Below are 12,656 nucleotides of genomic sequence, written 5' to 3' on the forward strand. Positions count from 1 at the left end.
GAGATAGATTTGTGTCCCAGAGACTACCGTGTCTATGGAACAGGCTCCCCATCTATGTGAGGCAGAGTTCCTCCCAATACCAATTCAAGTGTAACTTTGGCAATTGGATGGAAAACCTGAAATTCATCCCTGGTTTAGTACCTATGTCTCTAATGGACTCAGGTAACTTGTAAATGGTTCATCTCCCAAGCCCCTGCTTACACTTATCAAGGGTATCAGAACTTATCAGAGATTTGGGATGCATGACTAGGCTTAAAAAGGCCCTTGTGGTCATTAGCCTAGTAAACACCTGTGAACCTATGAACAGCTCATAATCAAGTACATAAAGGAGAAGTGTAGTGGACATTAATATACTGTTTTCAGTAAGTGCTGTGAGATCTTTTACATCCACCTGAGCTACCACCAACTCAAGCAGATGAGGTGTTGGTTTAATATCTCAACAGAAAGACAGCACACTTGGGTGCAACATCCCCTTATGCTGCACTGCAGTGTTAGGAATTGATCTACCTGGTGCAAGAATAGAACCTAAAGCTTTCTGTACTAAAGGCAAGTAAACTACCTATTGCACCATTGACACTGCTGGTTACACAAAACAGAGAACTCCTGGAAAAGTTCTCTAACCAGGACAATACAGTGCTATGAAATGCCCACTGCACACATTACATAGACCACCCTGTCAGATGTAGTGCTGACAAGTATTATTTTCAAGATGTGAATGTTATGGATGGGCATAATTGGTCTCAACAGTGGGTGAAATGAAGGCTTACTTAACTGAGGCTGCATGCAGAGGAAAAGGACTAGGACTTTGTGACAGTCAGATCCATTATAAATACTAGGGTCTATATTACGTTGCTGAACATTTAAATGTTCGAACATCATATGGTTGACACCATATGATCGAACATTTAAATATTTGAATGTTACAATGGAGATCTCTGCACAGTGCGGAAATGGAAGTTTTCCATTGCCTGCACTGTAGTGCAATCTCAGAGGTGGTATATTTAAAGAGTGTGGGGGTGCAGGGTAGCTTGCCCCCCTGGTTAACCTTTCAGATAGTTTTTTCTGTTTTTTTTTTTTTTTTTAATTTGATTTTCAAACTTTTAAGAGTTCGAACATATGGTGATGACCATGTGGTGTTCGAACTTTTAAAAGTTTGATAATCTGATATAGACCCTAAATGTTGGACCACCATCACTGAAGTGGTTCACTGAGGCTGAGAAATCTTTGGTCTTATTCAATAGCCATGAAGAGCTGTTCCTCATATGCAGAGGTAGTGTTGTTGTGGGAACTAGGCTGGCAGCAACCACCAGTGCATCAGTACCTGACATACCAAGATAATAATGTTTACTACAGTATAGTATAGTATAGTATAGTATAGTATAGTATAGTATAGTATATTATAGCATACTTCACTGCCTGAATGAAAGTTAGGATTCATGAAACAGCCTCCTATACGTGTCCATCTAGGCAGCATAGCTCTCAAACTCAGCACAAAAATCTGGCAGCAAAAGACCTAAAAATAGGGACACATTTTAAATATTGCTCTTATAAACTTAGAAAGTTGCTATAATAAAAGGCTTTGTGTTACCATGCATTTTCTGAAGGATATGAAGTCTGAAACTCAAATGACTGTCATTATTTACTGTATTCAGTCCTCACTGATTTGCCAGAAAAATCCAGAAAATTACACGTTTTATGAGGAACAGATTAAAAATGTGAAGCAAAAATCTGGACATTCTGCACAAATCTATGCAGTTGAGAGGTATGATTAGTATTAATATTACACAGTATAATTGGACACCCTTTGTTAAGTGCCTTAGAGCAGCTGATTGTGGAGTGTCTGGTGGTGGTGATGACGACCTTATACTCTGACCAGAAGGGGAAACAGCATATAAATCTCTGCCATCCTTTCCCAGGTGTGTGTGTGTGTGTGTGTGTGTGTGTGTGTGTGTGTGTGTGTGTGTGTGTGTGTGTGTGTGAGACATCAAATCTCATAGTGTATGTGTGTGTCAGGTACTTGGAGCATGGACACCAGCACTGGGCTTACAAGGTGCTGGATGTCTTGGTTTGGATACTTGGCTGAGGACCTAACCCTACAGCTGTACCAGTATGGAGTATCACTGGGGACATGGAGGGAGACAGATATAAAGAAATCCAGACCCCGGGCTGAATTTTTTCCCTGTGTGATCTTAAGGCAAATTGTGCTTGATGCAGAGGTCTGCATCTGGAAATACTGAGTGTATTCATTTGTATTCCAAATGCACGTCCCTCTCCAGTGTCAGTGGTGAGGATTCAGGCTCCTTGATTACTGGCCCAGTGTGGGGCCATCACATATTGGTTGACAGTGGTGGGATCATTACATATTGGTTGGCAGTGGTGGGACAATCACTTCTCACATATTGGTGAGCAGAGGTATGGATAATAATTGAATGTCTGTAGCCTGTAAGCAGTTGCCGCTAAAAAAAAATGTGTACTCTCAGCAGCCACAAAGTAGACATTCAGAGTTTCATATCACAATAGTTTTATTTATTTACTTTTTGTTAGCTTAGTCAGTCAGGGAGACAAGGCAAGATATCAGCAGAGGATTATGGCAAGCTGACAAGGAACCAGTTGGCTGAGATGTGCTAAGCCAAAGGACTAGTGGATGCCAACCTGACGAAAGGGGGAATGATTGCAACCTTAATCACAGCTGCAGCACAGACCAGCAGCCAGGAAGATAACCAGTCTGGCATTGGGGATATACAGCTCTCAGAAATAGGACTGCTCACCTTTTCCTCAGAGGAATTAAAAATACATCTGGAGTTAAAGAGACTTGAACTGGAGGCCAAACATATGGAATTAGAATCAGCAGAGAAACTGCAGTGTTTGGAAGCTGAAAAAAATGAGACACTGTGGCATTTGTAGGCTGAAGAAAAGGAGAAGCAGCATCAGCATGAGAGGGAGATGCTGACCCTTCGCCAGGGTCATGGAGGTAATGGGGAAGGGAATAACCAAACCCCAGAAGTAATAAAAGTCAGCAAAGTTCTTCCACAGTTTACAGAGGGTGATCATTTTGATAGTTTCATTCATATATTTGAAAGAGTATGTCAACAGTATAATGTTGACCAAGGGCTCTGATTACAGTTCCTGACCCCCTTACTCCATGGTAAACTGTAACTGCTGTTTCTAAATTGTCTGCTACTGCTTGCTAAAACTATGATACAATTAAAAAATGTTTATAGGAATGTTTTAAGTTAATGCCTGAAGCTTACAGAGAAAGGTTTCATTAGACACAAGGCAGATGAAAGTGTGTGCAACTATATTGCTGAGTTAAGCACTTATTTTCCTAGATGTGTGAGTGGGTGTCAGGTCACCATGTTTGAAAATCTGGCAAACCTTTTGTTGGGAGAAGAAGCCCTTAACACTTTACCTCAGGACATGAGAATCTGACTGGCAGACAGGGAATGCAACTCTGCAGATGAGCTGGGGAAGAAAGGAGATCTCTACTTCACAAGCAGGGCATCACTACACAAGAAGGGGAATAGCCAGTGCTGCACATGGATATAAAGGAACCCATGGGGGGGGGGCAGCATAAACCACCTCAACAGAGTTCACCAGTAACAGGGGAAGCCACTAGTTCAGGTAAATAGTCAAGGCCTAGGTTCAGATGTTTTAAATGTAACCAGCAGGGCCATGTAGCATATAGATGTCCACAGAGGCAAGGTAGGGAACAAAAGGTGGTGGAACCAGCAAGTGGGAATAACAGAATAACAATGGTAAGTTGTCTGAAGACAACAGGAGTACCAAACTACCACCAGAGTTTGTATCATATCTTGTTGGGTTGAAAGCAGGCCAGTGCCAAGGAGACACAGCCTCTGCTATAACCATTGTGAAGTCTGCAGTGGTTAAAGAGGAGCAGTACTTTCTTGGGTAGTCCACTCCAGTCAGAGCTTTAGGAGGGATCCCATTCCAAATGCCTTTTGCCAGGGTTCACCTTGACTAGGAGGGTGGAAAAGGAAGAAAGCAAGTAGGTGTGTTTGAGGATATCCCTGCAGATGTTTTGGTAGGGAATGATTTTGAAAATGCAGTACCTTGTGTGCATGCAGTGACATGCAGTCAGGCTTAGAGACAGGCATGCAGGTCTGGTAGCTTAGAAGAGACCCAGACAGACATGACACCAGAAGCCAGGACTGGTAAGGTGGTTATTTCAGGTAGGGAGCTACCCCATAGCAGTGAGGCTGAAGTTGAGCCACAGCTGTTGGTAGGTACTGATGTTCTCTTGGACAGAGTGACTGCAAGGGCAGAGGTGAGTAGTAGTACCTATGCTGACAGTGAGGCACCACTATCAGAGGATACCAGACTTCCTGTGGAAGGGTAGGTGAAAAGAGTCACAAAAGTAGAGCTAAGATAGGCTCAGTGCTCAGACCCAACTCTAAGAGACTTTTGAGGAAGGTAGCTAGGAAGGCACCTGATTCTCAAGGAAAGGGTAATCTGTATACTGGAACAAAGGGTTACTGTATAGAGAGTGGACCCCTAATGGAGGGCTAGAGGATTAGGCAATGCAGCAGTTGGCAGTGGCCAGAGCCTACTACCTGGCACTTCTAGCCATAACCCATGACACTCCTTTTGCAGGTCATATGGGCATAAAGCATACCAAGAGACGTATTATTCAGAACTTTTATTGGCCTGGGATTGCAAGGGATGTAAGAAGGTACTGCAGGACCTGTGAGCACTGCCAAAAAAGTAGATAAGGCAGAAGACAAGGTCAACACTCCTTTGATGCCTTTGTCTGTGATTAAAGAGCCATTTCAAAGGGTAGCTATGGGTATTGTGGGGCCTCTTAGTACCCCAAGCTCCACAGGGAAGATGTATATCCTGGTGGTAGTAGATTATGCCACTAGATAACCCAAAGCAGTGACTCTGTCCTCTATCAAGGCAGAGAAGGTGACAAATGCTTTGCTAGAGATTTTCAGCAGGGTAGATTTCCCAAAAGACATACTGACTGACAGAGGTGCCATTTCATGTCAGACCAGCTGGCTTGTCAGTGGGAGTGCTGCAGGGTGAAGTGTCTAAAGACTACCCCCTACCAGCCCCAGACTTGTGAAGACCAGTCTTGTGGAGAGGTTAAACTCTACACTAAAGAACATGCTATGGACATTTGCAAACCAGTGTAAGGGAGAGTGGGACAGATATTTGCCCCATCTGCTGTCTGCATATGGAGCGGTACCTGAAGAATCCATAGGTTTTTTACCCTTTAAGTTGCTGTATGGCTATAGGGTGAAGGAACCTTTAGATTTGATTTGTGATGAGTAGGAGGGTGAGTGTGACTCCTACAATGAGTCTGTTGTAATATATGTCCTAAACCTTAGGACAAGCCTTAGGGAGCTCATGGGCTTGGCCCATGAGAACCTGGCAGGAACACATCAGCAGAAAAAGGTCTGGTATGGCAGGAATGCTCAAGCCAGAAAGTATGCTGTGGGACAGCAGGTGATGGGGCTCATTCCTGTCAGATACAATAAGCTGCAGGCAGCTTGGGAGTGACCCTTCAAAGTGGTAAGGAAGATCAGTGATGTTAACTACATAGTAGGACTGCTAGGCAGGAAGTGGGGCACAAACTGTACGATGTTAACATGATGAAGCCTTACCATGATAGGGAGGCCCTGTTGCTGAGTATTTGCAGTGGATGGCAGGAGGAGTGTAAGGGGGATATGGCAACTGATCTCCTCAGTGAGGCTTGGACTGACACCTCAGTGGTAGCAATGTCCCAGCAGCTATCCCCTACCCAAGTTCAAGAAATCTGAGCGGTGTTACAGGAGTTTGGGGGCATGCTCTCTGGGAATCTAGGGTGCACCCACCTGGTGCAGCACCAGAGTGCCTGAGAGAGTTAGACAGACTCTGGGGGAGGATATATAGAAGATGTTGGAACTGAGAGTAATCCAGGAGTCCAGCAGTCTCTGGACCTCCCCAGTGGTGCTGGTACCAAAGAAGGATGGCAGCACCAGGTTCTGTGTGGACTACAGAAGACTAAATATTCACACAGAGTCAGATGCCTACCCCATGCCTAGGACAGATGAAGCCTTAGAGCAGCTGGGTGGGGCTAGGTTTCTGATCACTACTGATTTGACCAAGGACTATTTGCAGGTGCCCTTGATTCCCATGACTAGAGAGAGAGGTCAGCCTTTGTGATTTTTGGATTGTACAAGTTCACAAAGATATCATTTGGGACAAATAATGCCCCAGTGACCTTCCAGAGGCTGGTAGATCATATCTTAGCAGGAGCACGAGAGTATGCCCATGTTTACCTGGATAATATTGCCTTTTACAGCCATTCCTGGCAACAGCACCTTCAGCATGTCAGGGAGGTCCTCGGCAGACTGCAAAGGGTAGACTTGACCATTAAGCCCAGTAAGTGTCAGGTGGGTATGGCAGAGGTCTCCTACTTGGGACATAAACTGGGGAGTGGTAAGATCAGGACAGAACATGCCAAAGTGGAAGCTATTTAGGCTTGGCCAGCCCCTGTTACTAAAAAACAGGTGAGGGCATTCTTGGGGAAAGTGGGGTACTACAGAAAGTTTGTTCCCAGTTAAAGTACAATAGCTGCTCCCCTCACAGACCTGATGAGGAAAAACAGGCCAGATAAGGTAGTGCAGACCCCAGCATGTGAGCAGGCATTCCAGAAGCTTTAAGGAACTTTGGGAGGATCCTCTGTGTTAGCCAGTCCAGATTACAAAGAATTTGTTGTGCAGGTGGATGTTTCAAACCATGGGGTGGGGGCTGTAGTTAGCCAGGTTTCCAGAGAGGGAGAAGAGCACCCAGTGGTATATCTCAGCTGTTGACTCCAACACAGGGAGGAATGTTATGCAGTTGTAGAAAAGGAATGTCTATCCATCTTATGAGCACTGCAGAAACCTCAACCTTATATGTATGGAAGGAAATTCAGTGTAGTTACAGATCACAATGCCTTAACATGGCTTCATCGAACCAGCCAGTAAAATGCCCAGTTATTAAGGTGGAGCTTAGGATTGCAGGCATATGACATGACAGTACAACACTGTAGTGGAGTCAGAAATGCCAACACAGATGAGCTCTCAAGACAGGGAATGGGGTAATATATTTCCAGATAGGCTTATTTCTCTCAAGCTATGTTTCTCAAGGGTCACTTGAAAAACTAGCTTTAGTCTTTCAGGGGAGATAGATTTGATGATAGCAGCTAGTGTCAGCATAGCCAGTGGGAGTTCTGTAAAGAATGATATGTCCTTTGAATATCAAACTGACGTGTACAAGATGCTTGTGTTACAAATGTATTAGAACTGTATAGCATTTGAATATCAAACTGATTTGCACAAATGCTTATGTTACAAACATATTAGAACTATATGGCATTTGAATATCAACCCGATTTGTACAGATGCTTATGTTACAAATGTATTAGAACTGTATGGCAGTTGAAAATAAAAATCTATTTGCAAAGTTGCTAGTGTTAAAAAATGTATCAACAGTGGGTTCTGCTGGAAGAACAGAGGTTAGCCAGCTAACTTACTTTAACAAAAATAAGAATTATAAATGAGCTGTTAAACCATTAACATGGCACCCCATAGTGCTGAATAGGACTGGGGACAGTGGGTCTGGAAGAAGTCTTTGTTCATTAGCTCAGTAAAAGGAGGGAAAGCCCTAGGCACTGTCATAAACATTTAGATGTGTATTGTTGCCATCTATGATAAATTTCTGCCTCAGCTTCAAAGGGGGTTACTGTCAGAACCTAGAGTCAGGTGACCAGATGAGGTCATTCTGCAAGCCATCTTGGATATTATATTTTACAGGAAGTAATCTCTGAAGATGGAATATTCTGTTTTGGGGAACCTGACTAGAAAGAGTGCTCACATATTTCATTATGCCTTGCTCTATCAAGTAAGTTATTAGGGAAAATCAGATAACTTAAAATTACTTAGAGTAACTTTATCCACAATAATTTACTGATAAGCACTTTCATTCTTACTATTAAGAGCTTCATCAGATAAAAAAACTTTTAGACAATGCAGTTTAAATAACAGTTCAGATACACATACTTAAGTTAGATGGTCACCCCCCACCCATTTCTACCAATCATAAATCCTATATACTACCGTCATTCCACAAACACCCTTTCAAATTAAATGATTAAAAATACATTACACAACTTATCAACAAAGTCATGGCATGTCAATCCAAGAAAGTCATTGTTCCACTGTATTCGGCATTCATTAGACCTATCATTGAGTACAATGCCCCCTTTGGTATGTACCTAACCAGACATATCTAACAACTAGAACGTCCACAGAAGGTCCTCACTAAAAAAATACAGGGTGTAAGTAAAATGTATTATGCAGACTGCCTCAGGGCCCTATCCCTGTATTCTGTCCCTTTTGAGGGGAGATCTATGCCTGGCATACAGGGCATTATCATATTCCACTCTGATGGACCTCCTGCATATCCACAAAACAAACAGCACCAGAATTACCCATTTTAAATATTTAAACCTTGCCTGTGATATAAATAGGACCTGCTGGAGAGATGAAGTAGTCTCTGGGATACATACCTCTCTATGGAATAGGTTCCCCATATATGTGAAGCAGAGTTACCCCCTAACCCAATTCAAGTGCAACTTGGACAATTGGATGGGAAACCAGAAATTCATCCCTAGTTTGGCACCTATGTCTCTAATGGATACAGGTAACCTGTAAATGGTTCATCTCCCAGGCCCATGCTTACACTTATCAAAGGTATCAGAACTTGTCAGAGATTTGGGATGCATGGCTAGGCTTAAGAAGGCTCTCGTGATTATTTGCCTAGTAAACACCAAGAACCTATACACAAATATTCATATATAAAATTATAAATATGTATACACACATAGATATATATATATATATATATATATATATATATATTAATTACCTGGCTAAAGACTTCAATTTGAGAAGAGAACTTACTGAAACTTTGTCATTTAAACGTGGCCTGTCCATTGCATTTAGGTATAATTGCCACTATAATTCATGCTTCTCGAGTATAAAATCTAATCGAAGTGAAAGGATAAAATATAAACTAGACAGAACACAATTCAGTATATTAAAGGGAATCAGGACTAAAATAAATGATTTTAGAATTATGAAGCCCGATAAAAGGGGTGGGCTTGTTATAATGAATATGGTGAAGTAGTGTAAGAAAATGAAAGAAGTTTTAAATGATAAAGCTTATGTAAAAGCATCCATTAACCAACTGAATGGGACTTGTAGATACATCTGGAAATACTGTGTGTATCCATTTGTATTCCACGTGCACGTCCCTCGCTAGTGTCAGTGGTGAAGATTTGGGCTTCTTGATTACTGGCCCAGTGTGGGGACATCACACTATCCATAAACCTTGACATTTATTCTGTTCAACATTTTGGAATATGTATACACACACACAGACACACAGACACACACACACAGACACACACACACACACACACACAGATATATATATATATATATATATATATATATATATATATATATATATATGTATATAGCAAGAGAGAGAGAGATAGCAGGATGATCAGTGAAATATTCAAGCTCATAGCTGTAATTTTATCTTTGCTGATTTTTTCCATTGTTCTGGCTATGTCCATATCCCCAGTGGTCCCTTGTACTTTCAGCTTTCACTTTATGCCCAGCTATAATGAGAACACACCACTACACCCCTTCCCAGTACACTGCCTGCACCACAGGTAATTGAAAGATGTATGCAACAGCCAGGTGTTTTATACATATTGTTCCATTCTCAGCCCTATTTATTTTGCACTATGCATGTAAATGATTTCCATTTACATACATTTTCTCAGAATCTCATTTCATGTTTCATCTTTGGTCCTAGTCATTTTACACCCTCGTACATAATGAATTTCATTTACCTAGAGTACCTTGGAATCTCATTGCATTTACCATTCTCAGTCATATTTGTTTTATACCCTGCATGCTAATGAGTTTAACTTACATAGAATGTCTTGGATTCTCTTTATATGTTCCGTCTTCACTCCTATCCACATTTCACACTGCAAATTAATGAGTTATATTTGTGTAGAGTGTCTTGGAATCTCTTCATATGTTCCATAGTCAGTCCTATAAATTTTACTGTCTGCAAACTAAAGAGCTATGCTAACATAGAATGTCTCTGTACCACATTATGTGCTCCATCCTTAGACGTACTCATTTTACATCCACATACATAATGACTTCCATTGACAGAGAATGCCTTGCAGTCTCATTATGATACAGATATATATAGCAGTAGTTTAAAATAGTGGTTTGTAGTCTGGATGTGAACAACAGTGTGCATGTTTGAGTGCTCTATGATATGGACTAAGTCAGATACTCCATGCTAAAAATAGACATTTTCCTGGCATTTTTATGTTCTGTGAACAAAACCTTCTACAATTCCTACACGCATTAAAAAATACCGTTCATAAGGAAAAGAAGTCCAGGCATATCTGATGAAAATTTCTTAGCCTAAACTAAAGTGATGTTTTGTGATTCTTGATTTCAGATAAGTGTTGCTTTACTTCTCTTTTCACCAAGTGTCTCAATCAGGCAACAACTCCAAACTGGATTCTTTTTGTCAGTCAGTGTGAAAGAATAAATAGGCATTCTTTTATTCATGAGGATTTGTCCAACATCCACTATCTTCATAAACCAAGCTGCTTGTTAGATCAGTGGCCAGTACCTCTAAGTTACTATGTGAGATATGCATTGAATGAAAAGTTATACACCAACTTGTCGTCTCTCACTCAAATTGTATTCTGAGGGTTGGCATCATAAATTCAGAGCTCTGTCCGCATTTTCAAATTTCACAATTTATTTATTTATGTATTTCTTTATTTATTTATTCATTCATTCATTCATTCATTCATTTGCTTATTTTTGTTCCATCCAGGACTTTTGCCTAATACTTTCACTACTAAAATTTAATCAGTCCTTTCATTCTGTGGTCATGGCAGTCAAGGACCCCAGGACTTTGAAAGAGCCATATGGCCCATTCACGCCCACCTGGGTATGCTGATCAGCTCATTATACTTTGGCAAGGGTTGGGTGGTAAGGAGTGGGCCATCTTGCAGGCACACAGGGTGTTCTGCTGCTGAACACCATGCCTGCAGAAGCTCAGCACTCCCAGTCTCCACTGGATAATGCGTAGTGACCTTTTCTAGGTGTAACCTTATGTGGTCAACCATGCCACCTTCATTTTCCCAGGATGGAGTAGTCAACAGCATCCAGTCTCTCCCATCCTCCATCCTTCCTGCCAGCCCCTATGGGTGTCCAAACCACTAATCAAATTCAGGTCACTTGCAATGTAGTCAGAGCTTTAGCCAACTATGCCACAGAACTGGGTAACTTTCATGCTTTTGTTATTTCTCTAAATCTTTTGGGTTTCTAATACTGCGATTGGAATTGAGACCATTCCTAGATCAAAGTATGATTAAAGTTCATGAAATTAGTATTGTTTCAATCTTTATTGTCAGCCAAAAGTGCTCTTCGCAGCACCCGCAATGTACCCAGTAATGACTCCTTCTGCAATTCGTATGGGATTACATGGATTGGTAACATATCTAAATACGATTGTAGATTCTTGTTTATAAGACCCATTGCTCCTACTACCATTGGAACTGTCTGGGTATCTTTCTTCCACATGGTTCTCGTTTCTGTCTGCAGAGCCTGATATTTTATTACTTTGCGTCTGTCTGTATGCAAGACACTGTAGTCACTGGGTGTGGCAATTTTAATGATCAATGCTACTTTTGTCTTCTTTTCTTGGACCATTATGTCTGGTTTACTAGCTTCTATCTTTTGAACTGTTGGTAATGGTTGATCCCATGTGATATAAACTTCATCATTTTCTATGATGCTTTGTGGCTCGAGTTTCCATTGTTTTCAGCCACATCAATACCATAATGTCTGCACAATCTCCAGGTCAACAGTCTTGCCACATTATTATGCCTTTCAGAATACAGTCCTTCTGTCATTAATATGTCACAACCAGCAGCAAGGTGTATGAGTGCTTCCAATTTGGTTTTATAAAACTTACATTTATCTGTTTCTCCCACATGTTCAATGGACATTGTAAACCAGTGTGTACGTAGCCCACTATCTTGGGCTGCCAATATTAACCTTTCATCTCTTGGTTTGAATTTGCCTCTCCTTAGCCATTCTTCCATTCTTTCCTGATCAACATGAGGTTCTTCCAGAAGTTTTCTATACTTGCAACTATATTTATGCTTTTTTCACATTTCTTTGCCTTCTCATCTGGTCCTTCACCTCATACTCTTTCTTTTGTTTTTTGGCATATTCAGTTGCTACCTAATTTCTATCTACTTCTGGTTTGATTTCCATTCCTCCTTGATGCCGATATGCTTCTGTTAAATTAAGCAGAGAAGTCATCTTAGATTTATTCTCCTCATGTTTGAAAACTTTTACTACATTTGAGTCTTGTGAAGTCAACAGATATATGTGGAGTCCCACAATTGCAGATCTATACATGTAATCAATTTCAGGGAGGCCGATCCCTCTATCGGAACAGGGAATATATAATCTTGGTATATACTGAAATTTATAAATCATTTGGATGGGTATGAAGCATCCTTCTTGTTTTCCTATCTAATCTGTCTA

This window comes from Protopterus annectens, chromosome 4.part1, assembly GCF_019279795.1.
Source record: "Protopterus annectens isolate FY-2018-M chromosome 4.part1, PAN1.0, whole genome shotgun sequence".
Taxonomy (NCBI): Eukaryota; Metazoa; Chordata; order Ceratodontiformes; family Protopteridae; genus Protopterus; species Protopterus annectens.